Genomic DNA, 16,082 nt, shown 5'->3' with positions numbered 1-16,082 from the left:
ACCCCCTACTACATCCTTTTTTATATATTTTTTAAAATCTTGAACCACACGCAGTAATATATTGTTGCAAATAAATTACTCAGTAATTTACTAAACTTGGTAGCTTAAAACAGTGGACATTTATTACTTCATGCAGTTTCTGAGAGTTAGGAATCTGGGATCAACTTCATTGGGTGGTTCTGGCTCAGGGTCTTTCATGAGGTTGAGTCAAGATGGCCAGGGTTGCAATCATCTGAAGGCTTGACTGGGGCTGGGGGCACCTACTTCCAAGATGGTTCATCCATGTGACTGTTGGCAAGAGTTATTCCCCATGTGGGCCTCTCCGAACGGCTGCTCATGATACAGCAGTTGTTTTCCCCAGAACAAAGACAGAGAGAGAGAGAGAGAGAGAGAGCAAGAAACTGAGCCAAAGCTGCAGTGCCTTTTAGAACCTAATCTTAGAAGTGGCACACCAACATTTTTGCCATATCCTATTGGTCATATAAGACACTGCAGTTCGGTATGGGAGGGGACTATGCAAGGATTTGAATTCAGTGTGTGTGAGGGGGTCGTTGAGGGTGTCCTTGGAAGCTGGCTACCACAACATGTGAATGGATCACTAACAATTCAAGTTTTTTGTTTTTTTTTTTGTTTTTGTAAATTTAAAAAGATCACTGAGACTTTGTTATTGAGAAAAAGCAAGTTGAGTTTTTCTATTTTCTTACTTAAAAAAACCCCACAAAACCTATATCTTTCTATTATACCCACATATGTAAATGTATAGAAAAAGGTCTGGAAGGTACACTTAAAACCGCTAACTGCATTACCTCTGGGGAGTGAGATGGAATGAAATATTGTGAAAAGAAACGTGTCACTTTTATACATATTTTTCTTTATGGCTTGGATCATTGGGTTACTGTTCAAATTTTATGTTGCTGGAGATCAAACCACCCCAAACTTAGTGATACAAAGCAACAATCCTTGGGGTGCCTGGGTGGCTCAGTCGGTTAAGTGTCCAACTTCAGCTCAGGTCATGACCTCACAGTTCGTGAGTTCAAGCCCCACATCGGGCTCTCTGCTATTCACACAGACCCTCCTTTGGATCTTCTGTCCTCCTCTGTCTCTGCTCCTTCCCTGTTCACATGCGCTCTCTCTGCCTCTCTCAAAAATAAACAAACATTAAAAAAAAAGAAACCTGCCACAGTTTTATAATGTTAAAATCTATTTCAGGTAAAAAGTGGGAAATAAAACTTGGAGGCTGCCTTTCCTGGGAGCATCTAAGCATGTACTCACAGCTGCGGCATCTAGACTCTTAGGTCCTTCTGTTCTTTGTGCCCTTGAGCTTGAGAATTTCAGAGAAATTGAGATAACTTGACAGTTACAACTCATACAACTTACAAACTATACAAGCTATTCAGTGCACAATTCTTTTCTGTTGTTTCTTTTCTATACCGGGAACCAAGCCCGTTATGTAAGTATTTATTATAGATTTATTTGTTCCCCATGCCTTGTTCCAAAAAGGATTTGAGGAAGCTTATAAGAATTCATACAGCATACTCATATGATCAAAATATATAAATAGATCAAGAAACTAAGGTGAAGGGAAAGGAAAGTTGAAACAGTAAGTTGAGACCAGAAGGGGAAGTTAGTTCTTAACAATATATGCTGCAAAGTCATAAGTAAATATTTGACATTGCAGGGCCAGAAGGGACTAGATGTTATTTGACTCAGTTCCTCAACTGGCTCTTGAAATCCCTTCCCAACACCCCCAGTGAGTAGCCAGCCAGCTTCAGTTTGCACACCTCTGGTGATGGCAAGCTCACTACATCCCAAGGCAAATCCAACTACTAGGAAGTGTGAACCCAGTAGTCATAAACTCAAATGCTTCCAGGGGCTGGACAGGCAACAAAAATGAACAAGGCAGGTCAGTGGGAAGCTGGGGAGCATATGACAGAATGGAACACACACATCAGTTGTCCCTGGGGCAACTGTGACTCCCTCCAGCTAATGATTGCCACATGGAAACCCAGGTCCAGTGTGGCCAAGTCTTGGAGATCCCAATTTATATGGGATCTCCCAATTTATATGGGTTTTTTAACATTCACAACTAATTCTCTATTTTATAAAGTGTTGAGTAGGCCAAATAAAACACAACTGCAGGCAGATGTTGCCTGTGGTCCTCCGCTTTGTGAGTCCAGAAAAGGCCAAAGTTGTGGGCTTTCAAGCTGCATTAGAACAGACTTTGACTCTGGCTCTGCCCCCCTTATTCATTTGGTAATCGCTCCATAGCCTCAGTTCTCATCTGTAAAATGGGGATAATAATAGGTCCTACCTCTTAAAGAGATAGCTATGTGGTAAGAAAGATAGGCTGTAAAGTACTTACCACAGTGCCTGGCAGAAAGGAAGCACCCAATAAATGCAGTGCTGTAAATAAATAGTTTATAAATAAGAGAGGAAGGGAGGGAGGGAGGGAGGGTGGGAGGAAGAGACAGAAAAAGAAAGAAAGAAGAAAGAAAGAGAAGAAAGAGGATATTTATAAATAAACACGCAGTGCTAAATAAATGCAATAAATAAACCACTATGAGGGACTTTTCTGGGCTTCCTTCCATCCACTGATCGCAAGTCTGCCTATGAAGGTTATTTTTTGATCAGGGTTGTTGAGAGGTTTTTGTGTCCAAACTCTGGGGGACTTTGTTTTAATTTTAATTTAATTGTTTTTATTTAATTTAGTTGTAATGTAATTGTGTAATTGCATATATTTTCCCATCAGGTGCTAGAACACACAGCATATTCCTATGTCCAGGTGGGGGTGAGGAACGGATAGGGACAGAGATGTGCCGTGTGTGTGTGTTTGCGTGTCCATGTGTAGACGGGGTTCAGGGGAGAGAGCGTTCTGGCAGGGAGAGCCCCTAAAACAAAGGCACAGAGAGGCCTGTGAGCTGGTAGAGCCAGGCCAGAGAGAAAAGAGAAGAAACCCACCGACAGTGACAGGAGGAGCCTGGGGCCTGTTCCGTTGGAGAGGAGGAGGCCTCAGAGAGTTGCAGGCAGGGGCAGGTCTGCAGGGGCAGGGGTAACTGAGAATTATCGTGGTTTGCCAATCACTGAATGTGCTGAATGTGCTTCCGTGGGCCTTACCTCATTTCGGAGTAAAGCGTTTGTGTCTCCTGTCCACAAGTCTGGCAGCCTCTGAGGAGGAGGGGAATAGAACATTTTTTAAATCTTGCTGCCTTAGAGACATGCTCATTACCTGCAGAGGGCTTGAGAGAGTGAAGGGCCTGCTTGGGGGCCACCAGACTGAGTGCAGAGGTGAGAGTGTGGGCTCCGGGCTCACGTGGGGACTCTGTCCCCTTGGCCAGTTTTCCCATCTGTAGGGGGGTGATGTAATCATGCCTTCATGCTAGGGGATTGTAAGGATGATTTTTTTTTTTAATGTTTATTTATTTTTGAGACACAGAAAGAGAGGGAGGGAGAGAGGGAGAAAAAGAGAGTGGGAAAGGGACAGAGGGGGACAAAGGATCCGAAGCAGGCTCCGTGCTGACAGCAGAGAACCTGATGTGGGGCTCGAACTCACAAACCATGAGATCATGTCCTGAGCCAAAATCAAACACTTAGCTGACTGAGCCACCCTGGCGACCCTGATGTTCTTGACTTGTTGTAAATGCTCCATAAATGTCTCTTCTGGAACGTTCAGCTCTCCCAGTGGCCTTCCCCTTGGTCTCCTTACCATAGGCCACCATCTTGCTTCTGTGGATTATCTGTCTCCCTCCCCATCTCATCTGCTCTTTCTCATTTCATCCCTTGATCCCACCACCCCGAGGTCTGTCTCTGTAAGTACCTCCTGTACATGGGATCATGTAGTACTTACCTTTGGTGTCTGGCTTACTCATTTGGCATCATGTCTTCAAGGTTCATCCTGCTGTAGCACATGTCAGGATTGCCCTCCTTTTTTCTTCCTTCCTTCCTTCCTTCCTTCCTTCCTTCCTTCCTTCCTTCCTTCCTCCCTCCCTCCCTCCCTCCCTCCCTCCCTCCCTTCCACGTAATTTCTAGTCCCAAGGTAGGGCTTAAACTCAAGACCCTGAGATCAAAAGTTGCACACTCTACCGACTGAGCTAGACACGCGCCCCAGAATTTCCTTCCTTTTTAAAGCTGAATAATGTTTCATTGTGTGTTTATATCACATTTTGTTGATCCATCCAAAGGACCCTTGGGTTGATTCCACCTTTTAGCTGTTGTGACTAATGCTGCTGTGAACATGAGTGTGCAAATATCTCTTTGGGACCCTGCTTTCAGTTCTTCTGGGTGTGTGTCCAGAAATCCAATTACTGGATCATATGGTAACTCTATTTTTAATATTTTGAGGAACTACCATACTGTTTTCCACAGTACTGGCACCAGTTTATATTCCCACCAACAGCGTGCAAGGGTTCCACTTTCTCCGTATCATGACCAACACTTGTCCTTTTCTGTTTTCTGACAATAGCCATCCCGATGGGTATGAGGTGATATCTCATTGTGGTTTTGATTTGCATTTCCCCTAATGATTAGTGATGTTGAGTTTCTTTTCATGTGTTTACTGACCATTTGTACATCTTATTTAGAGAAATGTCTATTCAAGTCCTTTCTTTGCCCCGTTTTTGAAATCTTTTAAATTTTTATTAAAAATTGTTTAATGTTGATTTATTTTTGAGACAGAGAGAGACAGAGAGTGAGAGAGAGGCAGATGCAGAATCTAGCAGGCTCCAGGCTCTGAGCTGTCAGCACAGAGTCCTTCATGGGGCTCAAACCCACGAACCGTGAAATCATGACCTGAGCCAAAGTTGGATGCTTAACTGACTGAGCTCCCCAGGCGCCCCAGTTCCTCCTGAATTTTTAAACATTGGTTGGAGTGGTACCTTCAGCAGATGAGCAGGAGGGAAGTCAGAGGAGTGAGGGGAGGGAGAACTCAGATTGAGGTCCAGGAACCCCCCAGCTCTGGTTTGTTCTCCACCACTCAGTTGTCCCTGAGACTCTGGCCATTCCTCTTCTGTAAGTGAGGAGTTGATCCAGAATGTTCCCTTACATTTCTGGCATTCTTTCAGAGTGCCAGTAATCATGATGAGTTTTTGGAGGGAGGGTGGGGTTCATGGGGTTCAGAGATGACAGCCAAGAAAGAATTCTTGAAGACATTTTTGGTGCAAAAATGTGATTTTATTAAAGCATGGGGACAGGACCCATGGGCAGGAAGAGTTGCCTTAGAGAAATGTCTATTCAAGTCCTTTGCCCAGTTTTTTTTCTTTCATATTTATTTATTTTTGTGAGAGAGAGAGACAGACAGAGCGTGAGTGGGGGAGGGGCAGAGAGAGAGGGAGACGCAGAATCTGAAGCAGGCTCTAGGCCCCAAGCTGTCAGCACAGAGCCCAATGCGGGGCTCGAACTCACAGACTGGACTGCAAGATCATGACCTGAGCTGGAGTCGAACACTTGACTGACTGAGCCACTGAGGTGCTCCTCCTTTGCCCAGTTTTTAATCAAGTTGGTTTTTTGTTGAATCATAGGAGTTCTTTATATATACTGGATACGATTTGCAAATATTTTCTGTAGGTTGCCTTTTCATTCTGTTGATTGTGTAACAGACTGTTTCTCAGTGACCACCATGGAACATTGAAAGTTTTCCTAATGAGGGGCGCCTGGGTGGCTCAGTCTGTTGAGCATCTGATTCTAGGTTTGGGCTCAGGTCATGATCTCACGGTTCATGAGTTCAAGCCCTGCATTGAGCTCCACTCTAGCGGTGTGAAACCTGCTTGGGATTCTCTCTCTGCCCCTCCCATGCATGCTCTCTCTCAAAGTAAATAAATGAACTTTAAAAAAAAGAGAGAAAGTTTTCCTAATGGATATAAATACCCTATCTCTCCCCTAATTCTATTTTCATGAACATTTCCCCTTATCAGTAGATGTACTTCAAAAACATCATTTTCAGTGGCAACCTAATGTTCCTTCTTACTGACAAATCTTAGTTTATCTGACCATTCTCCTAATATTGGACACAATATTTCCCTATTGCAAATTAAGCTGGGATGAACATGTTAGTGTCTAAATCTTTAGGAGCATCTCTCATTATTTTCTCAGAATTGATTCCTTGGAGGGGCGCCTGGGTGGCTCAGTTGATTAAGTGCCTGACTTCGGCTCAGGTCCTGATCTCACGATTCTTGGGTTCGAGCCCTGCGTCGGGCTCTGTGCTGACAGCTCAGAGCCTGGAGCTGGCTTTGGATTCTGTGTCTCCCTCTCTGCCTCTCCCCTGCTTATGCTGCCTCTGTCTCTCAAAAATAAAGAAATGTAAAAAAGAAGAAGAAGAAGAAGAAGAAGAAGAAGAAGAAGAAGAAGAATTGATTCCTGGAAGTGGAATGGGCTGACTCAGATGGTTCTTAGTCATCGTGTTAATTTTCCTTACAATTTGCCAATTTCATCCCATCAGCAGGGGATAAAAGTAATCCTTTCTCTGTCCTTGCCAACATTGAGTATTATGCTTTTAAAAATCTGCTAATGTGAAATATGAACGTTGATATTATATCAACATTAATTTTTTTAATGTTTATTTTTGAGAGAGAGAGACAGAGACAGAGTGTGAGTGGGGGAGGGGCAGGGAGAGACAAGAGACACAGAATCCGAAGCAGGCTCCAGGCTCCGAGCTGTCAGCACAGAGCCCGATGCAGAACTTGAACTCACAAACTGCGAGATCATGACCTGAGCCGAAGTCGGGCACTTAACTGACTGAGCCACCCAGGCACTCCTAGTATGTTTTTTAATAGTGTGTTGTGTGTTGCTATGCAGAGATGATACAAATAACTATGACAAAACCCAATCCTGGGACTTTAATTCAGGTCCTAGTTCTGTCACCAGACATCTATGACCTCCTTAGGGCTCTGAGATTTTAATTATGGTTTTTTCTTTTTTTTAAATGTTTATTTATTATTTTTGAGAGATAGAGACAGAGCGTGAGCGAGGGAGGGGCAGAGAGAGAGGGAGATCATGACCTGACTAAAGTCTGATGTTTAACTGACTGAGCCACCCAGGTGCCCCTGTTCCCCCCCCCCCCCCCCCCCCCCATGATTTAAGGTGCCTTACAGCTGGGAGAGCAGTTTCCCACCCATTCTCACAGCAGCCCTCCAGGAGGCAAATGGGGAAATGAGGTCCAGAAAGGTGAACTCACTTGCCCAAGGTCATACAGCCAGTTAAGGGCCTGAGGAAGAAGCAACTAGCAGCCAACTCCATCTGGCTTTCTTCATAAAACATCAAAGATGGGAATTTAGAAGGCATTAGCTTGATTCTCAGCTGATAGAGCCTCCCTCAGGTTGCAGGCCTTCATCCAAACTGAACCCAGGCACTCAGCCAAGTGAGAACCATCCAGGGTGTCTCAGATGCTTGGCCTTGGTCCAAGCCTGCCATCTTATTTCTTCCTAAAAGGGGCCCTGGGATGCCATCTCCTTGCATGCTAATAAATCACTCCCTTTACAGCCTTTTTTTGAAAATTGAGGTATAATTGACACTATATTAGTTTCCAGTGTACAATGTAATGATTTGATATTTGTATATGTAGCAAAATGGTCATCACAATAAATCCAGTTAACATCTAGTCACCCCGCCTAGTTACAAGATTTTTTTTCTTATAATGAGAACTTTCAAGATCCTCTCTTTTAGCTACTCTCAAAATGCAATATAAAAATCATTGACTTCACTCATATGAGGACTTTAAGAGACAAAACAGATGAACATAAGGGAAGGGAAACAAAAATAATATAAAAACAGGGAGGGGGACAAAACATAAGAGATTCTTAAATATAGAGAACAAACTGAGGGTTGCTGGAGGGGTTGTGGGAGGGGGAATGGGCTAAATGGGTAAGGGGCACTAAGGAATCTACTCCTGAAATCATTGTGGCACTATATGCCTTGGATGTAACTTGGATGTAAATTATAAAAAAAAAAAAAATTAAAATTAAAGGGAAAAAAAAGAAAAAAAAACCATTGACAAATTGACATTTGCAATTATTGTTTCCCTGGAGGACACTATAGCCCTCACCCAATAAAGAAAAGAAAGAGCTCCACCATTTACAGAGCACCTAAGTGCCAGTCATTGTCCCACACCATACCTCAATAATCTTTACAACAAATCTGCCCAGTAACATTAATAGCCCCATTTTGCAGATGAGGAAACTGAGTCCCAGAGAGTTAATGTGACTTGCACTGGGTCATTCAGCTATCTGGTGAGACGTGGAGCTGGGATTCAAACCTAAGACCATCTGGACCCCACAATCTAGGCTTGTGATTTTTCATAGCCCAGAGCTGCACTGTCCATATAAACTTAAATTAATTCAAATTGAGTAAATAAAATTCAGTTCCTCAGGAGCACTAGCTACATGTCAACTGTCAATAGCCACATGTTGTCGGTGGCTACCACATTAGACACTGCAGATACAGAAAATTTCCATCGCTGTGGAAAGATCTTTTGGACAGTACTACTCTAGAATATCAAAGAGAAGAAAGAAAATTTGGTGATTTTCCCCTCACAAGAAGATCCAAGCCACCTGTCATTTGTCAACCCTGTGGGGAGTCCATCAGAAGTTATTTTCCCTGGATGAGGTCACCATAAAACTGTCTATGAGTGTTCATGCTGTGTTTTACCTTTCTCCTGCTTTGGAAGGAGACTGCAAGCTGGATCCATTCAGTCCCATCCATGCTAGGTACCAGCAGATCCCTTTCTTCATTCTCCTCCTGCCCCCAAATCCCTAGGTATCCAGTACTCTCCTCTGTCACAGCACATTGGGATGTCTCCAACCATTAAAATGAGATGTCCCCACAGGACAAGACAGATGAGGACTGAGAAAAATTTCATGGCACAGTGGGCTTAGTTCTGGCTTGGATGGTCACTGGGTGACATCCTTGCTCCTGGGGAGAGGCGTCCTTACTCCATAATGATGAAGGGGAGGACTGATGGAGCTCCTTGGCAAGGGGATGTCTGATCATAATGAGATACGTTTCTCCTGCCTACCAATAGAACTCTTTCCAGAGTTTGGGAATTCTCACTTTGTAAATAAAGGCAGAGCTTCCTGCTGTCATAGAAGCCCCAAAGTTCAGATGTTTACCTTTACAGCTTCTACTACAGGTAAGAGATGGAAACATGTGATCAAAGCTGGACCAATCAGAACGTGGGTGACCAAGAAGCCGGGACTTGGGGAGGGTGGGTGAGAGTGGTATTGAGACAGTGTCCATGGCCAGATGTCCATGGTAATAGCTGGGCACCCAGTGTCTTCACCAGCCTGGCCAAGTAGTACATACTCCCACATGACTTGGCCTCCCGCATTCCTGGCCACTTTGAGAAAATTCCTGGTGATTTTTTTCCCATTACCCTTTTAATAAATCCCATTTCTGCTGCTATCAGTCAGAGTTGGTTTCCTTTGCTTATGATGAACAGTACAACTCACTGGAATTAGACCAGATCATTTCTAGGCTGGAATTTGCTCCAGCAGGCAGGGAAGTGTCTCTGCTCTGGTCCACATGATCTTTCTATAACAGGACCCTTTGTCCCTACCCCATTGGGCTCATTCCCCTTGTTGCATTCTTGCCATTTCTTCCCTCAAACTTAGCAAATCTCTGGAATCAGGAGGTTGGAAACCCTGCTCTGACTTGTCAATACTTCTTTCATTCTGAGTCCCATCTCCAGGAATCTGGGGACTCAGAAAGTCCTATCTCTATTTTTCTGCTGAAATAATTCTTCCCTGAACATTAAATGCCCCATAGTCCTGGTTGGATGGAAAAGGGGTCTCACTGTGAAAAAGAAAGGGAACATACTAGTAATATATCAAAAATATTGTCCTGCCACACCAGGCTCACCAGGCACCCCAGTTTGCCCAGATTGGGGGCTTTCTTGGGACATGAGACTTTTGGTGCGAAAACAAAGAAGGTCCTGTGTAAACCAGGATGAGTTGGTCACCCTACACTTTAGTACTGTTATTACTACTACTAATCCTGTTCTTCCACATAGCACTTTACAGCTTGCTAAGGACAGAATCAAGACCAGACTCGCATCAACACTGTTTTATCAAAGGTATTTTTTCTTTCTGATTAAGTGAAAACAAAATCTTATGGTTGTTGAAAATTTCATTTTCTTCAATATGAGTGAGCAGAAGCATCTTTTCATATGTTTAAAGCCATGTTTTCTATTCCTTTTTTTTGGAAATGTCTGTTCATACCCTTTTATCCACCTGTTTGTTTTTGAAAATTATAAAGCAAAAAGGACACCCAGTTAAATATGATGGATTGATGATACTTATATGAACCCCACTCATCCGATAATAAGGAATAAAAGAAATCATAAGCTCACAATGCTAATGGTACAGGAGGGAGATATTAATGCTCCAGAAACTTCAGCAAACTTTTTGCAGACAGAGACAGAAGGGCAAGTAGTAACCAACTTAACAGGGAGGGAGTTATAACCTAGAGTTTGCAGAAGGAAGTATTGATGACTGAAAGAGAAGTCCAGAATCCTTCCATAGAAAGGATGAATGCTAAAGTTGAGGAAATCTCCCAGAGAGTAGAACAAAACAGAACAAGACAAAAGCCCAAAAGAGGGAAAATAAGAGAAAAACAATGAGAAAAAATTAAGGGCTCAGTCTATGAGGTTCAACTTCTAAGAAAATTTCCAGAAAGAGAAAAAAGAGGGGAAAAAATAGGGAGGAGAAAATTATCAAAGAAATAATACAAGAAAATTTCCCAGAACAAAGAGATACAAGTCTCCAGATGGAAAGGACCCAGCTAACACAACAATGAGGAAAATCACTCACTGAGGGGAGTTATCAAATATTATAATGTTAGAGATAAAGAGAACAGCTTAAAAGCTTCCAAAGATTAAAAAAAGAATTAGTCATAGACAAAGGAACAGGATTCAGAACAGTGTCAGGGGTCTTAAATGTAGATACCAAAAGATAGTCATGTAATGCCTTAAAAATTCCAAGAGAAAATACTTGTCAACCTAGATTTCTATACTCTGCTAAACTATTAATCAAGTGTGAGAATAGCATAAGGACATATTTAGGTATACAAGGGCTAAACATATTTGTTTCTATGTACCCTTCCATACTGAAAGATGTGCTACACAGAAATGAGGGAGTAAATCCATGAACCAGAAGACACTGGGTCCAGGGAACAGGGAGTCCAATCTAGGAGAAAGACGTAGGAAGGTCCAAGTATGACAGTTCTGCATTAGGTTTGGAGAGCACCAGTCTAGATTGGAGCTGAGGTCTTCAGGAGAAAACAAAACAAAACAAAACTCATGGACTTTTTGTTGTATTTAAGCATCTGGAAAATTCAATTCTAAGCATTTACCTGATTTATTGACCCTATTAGGAAATAACAATAGCTATAAAGAATATTAATGAAAAAGAAAAAAAATCAAGGCAATTTTAACCTCAGAAAATACAAAAGATATAGAAGAAATGAAACATAAACACAGTGAAACACAAACACATGATTTGATTCAGTAGAAAATAGCATTTGTAGTCCTTATAGGGTAAACATGATTTACTGACTTTACTGTATTGAATAACGGTGGGTAGGATAGTAGGCTAGGTAAACAGGAGAGAAGTAAACTGGGACCCAGAGGGTGATTCAGAGTTAGGTATCTTAGTTGGGACCAGCTAACTACGGTGACAAAAGCCTCCACATCTCAATCACTGAATCCAACAAACATTTATTTTCTTGTCCACCTTAAGTGATGGAGGTTGGCTGGCTTCCTGGCCAGCTGCCCTTTTTTTTTTTAAATTATTTTATTTATTTATTTATTTATTTTGAAAGAGTTCGAGCAGGGGAATCACAGACAGAGAGGGAGAGAAAGAGAATCCCAAGCAGGCTCCGCAGTGTCAGCAGGGAGGCGATCCTGGCTCAAACTCAAATCCATGAGGTCACAACCAGAGCTCAAATCAAGAGTTGGACGTTTAAGTGACTGAGACTCCCAGGCGCCCCCAGTGGTTTTTAAGGAGTTCCTTCCATTTTGCAGCTCACTCATCTCCTAAGCCTTGGAGTCCTTCACTTTTTTTTTAAGCTTTTATTTATTTTTATTTTTTAAAATGTTTATTTATTTTTGAGAGAGAGAGAGAGAGAGCAAGCAGGGGAGAAACAGAGAGAGAGGGAGACACAGAATCTGAAGCAGGCTCCAGGCTCTGTGAGCTGTCAGACCAGAGCCCAACCCGGGGCTGGAATCCACGAAGTGCAAGGTCATGACCCGAGCCCACGCTGGAGGTTTAACCAACTGAGCCACCCAGGTGCCCCTAAGCTTTTACTCTAATTCCAGTTAGTTAACATACAATCCTATACTTGTTCCAGGTGTAGAGTGGAGTCCTTCACTTTAAAGCAGAGACAGTGTGAACAGTGTATGGGAGGTTTTTATGGGTCACGCCTGAGAATGTACACATCATATTCAATTGGCCGGAAATTGGTCTTACCTGCAAGGAAGGCTGAGAAATGTAGTCTAGTTCAGAAGCAAGGAAAAAAGTTCTGGGGGGCAAGTAGCAATACCTGCTACCGTAGGCAAAAATAGGGTGTGGGATGAGGAAGAGCATCTCAGAGCATTCATGCAGCACTCAACACATATTTACTGAGCACCTACTATAGACCAGACAGGATTTTAGGCATGGCAGCTGTAGTGGCAAATAGAGACTCTGCTCTCATGGAGCTTCTGTTTAGTGGGGATGGCACATGGATTCTTACTGTGTGTGTGGGGAGCACTGTGAGGGGTGCTGGAATCTGGCCTTCTAAACCAATGTGGCTGGAACAGACTTTTAGCAGTTTTGTAGGGATTTTGGATTCGATTCTGAGACCAGTGAGAATTCCATCAAAGAATGTTAAGCCAGGAACATGACATGATTTAGTTTACTATTTATTTGTTTATTTATTTATAGGCTCCATGCCCAACGTGGGTCTTGAACTCACTGCCCAGGTACCAAGAGTTGCATGTTTTACCTACTGAGCCAGCCAGGAGCCCCTGTTTTACCTTTTGAAGTGATCACTCTGGCAGCCTTGGGGAAAAATGGCTTGGCAGAGCAGGGCTGGACAGGAGTAAAAGCAGACGTTTCAGGCAATCTAGAGGGGAGGGGAGACCCGCCTGGCATGGTGCGGCGGTACTGAAGATGGAAAAAGTTGGAGAGACAGGAGAAATATTTGAGAGGTAGACTAAGAGATACGGTGACTGAGCGCATGTGAGGGCGTGAAGGCGAGGGGAGAGAAATGAATGATTCCTAAGGTTTTTTTTTTGGCTTGAGTGCGTGACCCTAAGTGGGAGCAGTCTCAGTAGCGGTTTGGGGACCCAAGCCAGATAATGGACGTGAAAGCGCTTTAGGAAAGGTCAAGCGGCGGCTGAAATCGCATGGTGAGCCCGAGGCAGTGAGTTCCATCTTACATTTGGGGAAACTGAGGCACGAGAGGCCGGCAGGTGGGGTCAGGCCACGTCCCACACCTCTTCCGTGGATGAAAGGACAGAGGCGCGTGAAGTACCTGCTAAGCGCCCGTACTGTGCCCCGCCCCGCCGGCTTCCCTGTCCACCGCTCGGGTCCCAATAAAGTTATTGAAATTGACACCGGTTGCCAAGGAAGTGGGTCGCCGAGCCGGGTTGCTAAGGAAGTGAGCGGCGACCATCTCTCCCCATCCGGGGCAGCGGGGAATGGCTGAGCCCGGGGCTTGCCGCCGCCCCCGCCGCCGCCGCCGCCGCCGCCGCCCGCTGTCGGCTCGCGCCTCAGGTGAGTCGGGAGGGGCCCGGGCGCCACCGGGGCAGGTCCGTCGCGCCCGCCGCCCGCGATCCGCCCGGAGGCCCGCGCCGGCGCCGCCGCCTGGCTCTGCTGCTTGGCGAGCGGGAGCATCCTCTGCCCTGACTCCCGGGCATCCTCCGGCCGTCCGGGCGGCCTCGCCCCTCCTCCTTCGGGCGGAGGCGCGGCCTGACCCTCAGACCTGGCCGCCAGGGGCCGGGGGCCACCCGGGGGCGTCTGGGGCCGCGGTCAGGGACCCCGCACTGGAGAGAGGCAGGGGAGCGAGAGCCTGGGGACCGAACCTCGACCGCTGCCCCGGTTCACTGTATGACCTTGGGCCAGTCCCTTTCCCTCTCAGGCTGCAGCCGAGTGTTTGTCCAGGGGTCTCCTAACACTTGCTGCTCAGAGTGCTTAAGAGGATGAGGTGGGTACGTTGAAAGTGCCCTAAATGGGGCGAGGGAGAATTCTTAGGGCCCCCTGACATGGGCACCAAGAGTCCAGTTTTAAATGGAGAGTGTCTGCGTTGGAGACCCCGCATCTCCATTTGGTGATTGTTTGGCCTCGTCTTGGGCAAGTTGATCTCTGAGCCTTCATTTTCTGTAAAATGGGTTAATGAACCTCTGTGGGAAGCCAGTGAAACAGAGTATTTGTCAAGTAGCTTGGCACATAGTAAGTGTCCCACAAGCCATTAGGAGGCATGTGGGGTGGTGTGGGCAAGGCTTCCAGGAGGTGACTTTGAGACTGGTGGGATTTAGGTGTGTAGAGCGCCAGCCTGTATGTGTACTCCTTCCCTGGTGACACCACCCCACCCCCCGCCCCCAGTTTTACTTCTCCACGCTGTGCAGAGCAGGGAAGGTGGTGTGGACCTGCACAGGTAGCCCTGGGGGTGGAAACCCAGAGGTCAAGTCCTTGTAGATGGCTGAGGTTAGCTGTCATTTTCAAATACTTGGACCCTGTTGGCCCGTCCAGAGCAAAAAGATATCTTATGTCTTTTGGGACGTGCTTAAAGCTTAGTAGCTATTTGCAAGTGTATGATTAAGAAGCACTTTTCAGGTTCATTATCTCATTTAATTTTCACGGAGGCTTTGCCAGGTAGGTGGTGACCTAATCCCTATTTCACAGATGGGGCTGAGGCTCAGAAAAGGGAATGACTTGCCTGGGAATCTTACACCTGTTAAGTGGTGGAGCTGGACACATTTCCAGGTGAATCCTGTATTTTCTCCCCTGTACCCTGATGTCTCTGCTTTCTCAACCATAACTGTTACAAAGCCACAGAGTATTCTTTTGTTTCTTCTGATTTCTACGGTTAGAGGCTTTTCTTCCAGTGGTGAGGAGATAAGATCTTACATAAAACTTCATTTAAATAGATGCCTTCCAGGGACGTTTGGGTACTTAGTCCGTGAAGCATCTGACTCTTGATTGTGGCTCAGATCATGATCTCACCGTTTGTGAGATCGAGCCTCATGTCAGGCTCTGTGCTAACAGCATGGAGCCTCCTTAGGATTCTCTCTCCCTCTCAGTCTGCCTCCCCCACCCCGGCAAATAAATAAACATTAAAAAAATTAAATAGATACCATCCAAAGTGTGGACCTCAAAAAAGAGCTGGAATTTTTTTTTTTAATTTTTTTAACCTTTATTTATTTTTGAGACAGAGAAAGACAGGGCATGAACGGGGGAGGGTCAGAAAGAGGGAGACACAGAATCTGAAACAGGCTCCAGGCTCTGAGCTGTCAGCACAGAGCCCGACGCAGGGCTTGAACTCATGGACCACGAGATCATGACCTGAGCCTAAGTCAGCTGCTTAACCGACTGAGCCACCCAGGCGCCCCAAGCTGGAATTGTTTTAAAATTTTTAATGTTTATTTATTTTTGAGAGAGACAGAGACAGAGTGCAAGTGGGGGAGGTGCAGAGAGAAAGAGAGGGAGAGGGAGACACAGAATCCGAAGCAGGCTCCAGGCTCCGAGCTGTCAGCACATAGCCCAACGCGGAGCTCAAACCCATGAACCATGAGATCATGACCTGAGCTGAAGTCAGACGCTCAACTGACTGAGCCACCCAGGCGCCCCTAGAGCTGTACTGTTTAAAAGGCGACTTCTCTGTCCTTCAGTTCCCTCCTCTTTAAAATGAAAGAAGTAGGCTAGATAGTATCTGAAGGCCCTTTCAGTGTTCTTGTGCAACTCTCCTTGCAAGCTGCTGGTTTTAAAAGCATGGAATCAGGCTGTCTGGGTTCAATCTCAGCTCTGCCACCTCCAAGCTGCGTGCCACTGAGCAATTTACTTCCATCTCTGTGCTGCAGTTTCCCCACCTGTAAAAGGGGGATAATGAAAGTATCAACC

At 45.0% G+C, this 16,082-nt stretch overlaps 1 protein-coding gene across 1 annotated transcript in view; it reads left to right on the top strand.

The window, feature by feature from the left end:
* The first annotated feature begins 13,610 nt into the window (after window positions 1-13,610).
* KIF3B (kinesin family member 3B) overlaps window positions 13,611-16,082 on the top strand; it is a 41,018-nt gene continuing 38,546 nt past the window's right edge. Inside the window, exon 1 of the mRNA XM_019458822.2 lies at window positions 13,611-13,739. The gene's annotated coding sequence lies outside the window, so the exon portion shown is untranslated. The remainder of the gene's footprint in view (window positions 13,740-16,082) is intronic.

This window comes from Panthera pardus, unplaced genomic scaffold (genome assembly GCF_024362965.1).
Source record: "Panthera pardus isolate Hobbes unplaced genomic scaffold, ASM2436296v1 HiC_scaffold_25, whole genome shotgun sequence".
In the NCBI taxonomy this organism is placed as follows: Eukaryota; Metazoa; Chordata; class Mammalia; order Carnivora; family Felidae; genus Panthera; species Panthera pardus.
The sequence above is the reverse complement of the archived record's forward strand: the minus strand, read 5'-3'. Positions and strand labels throughout refer to the sequence as shown.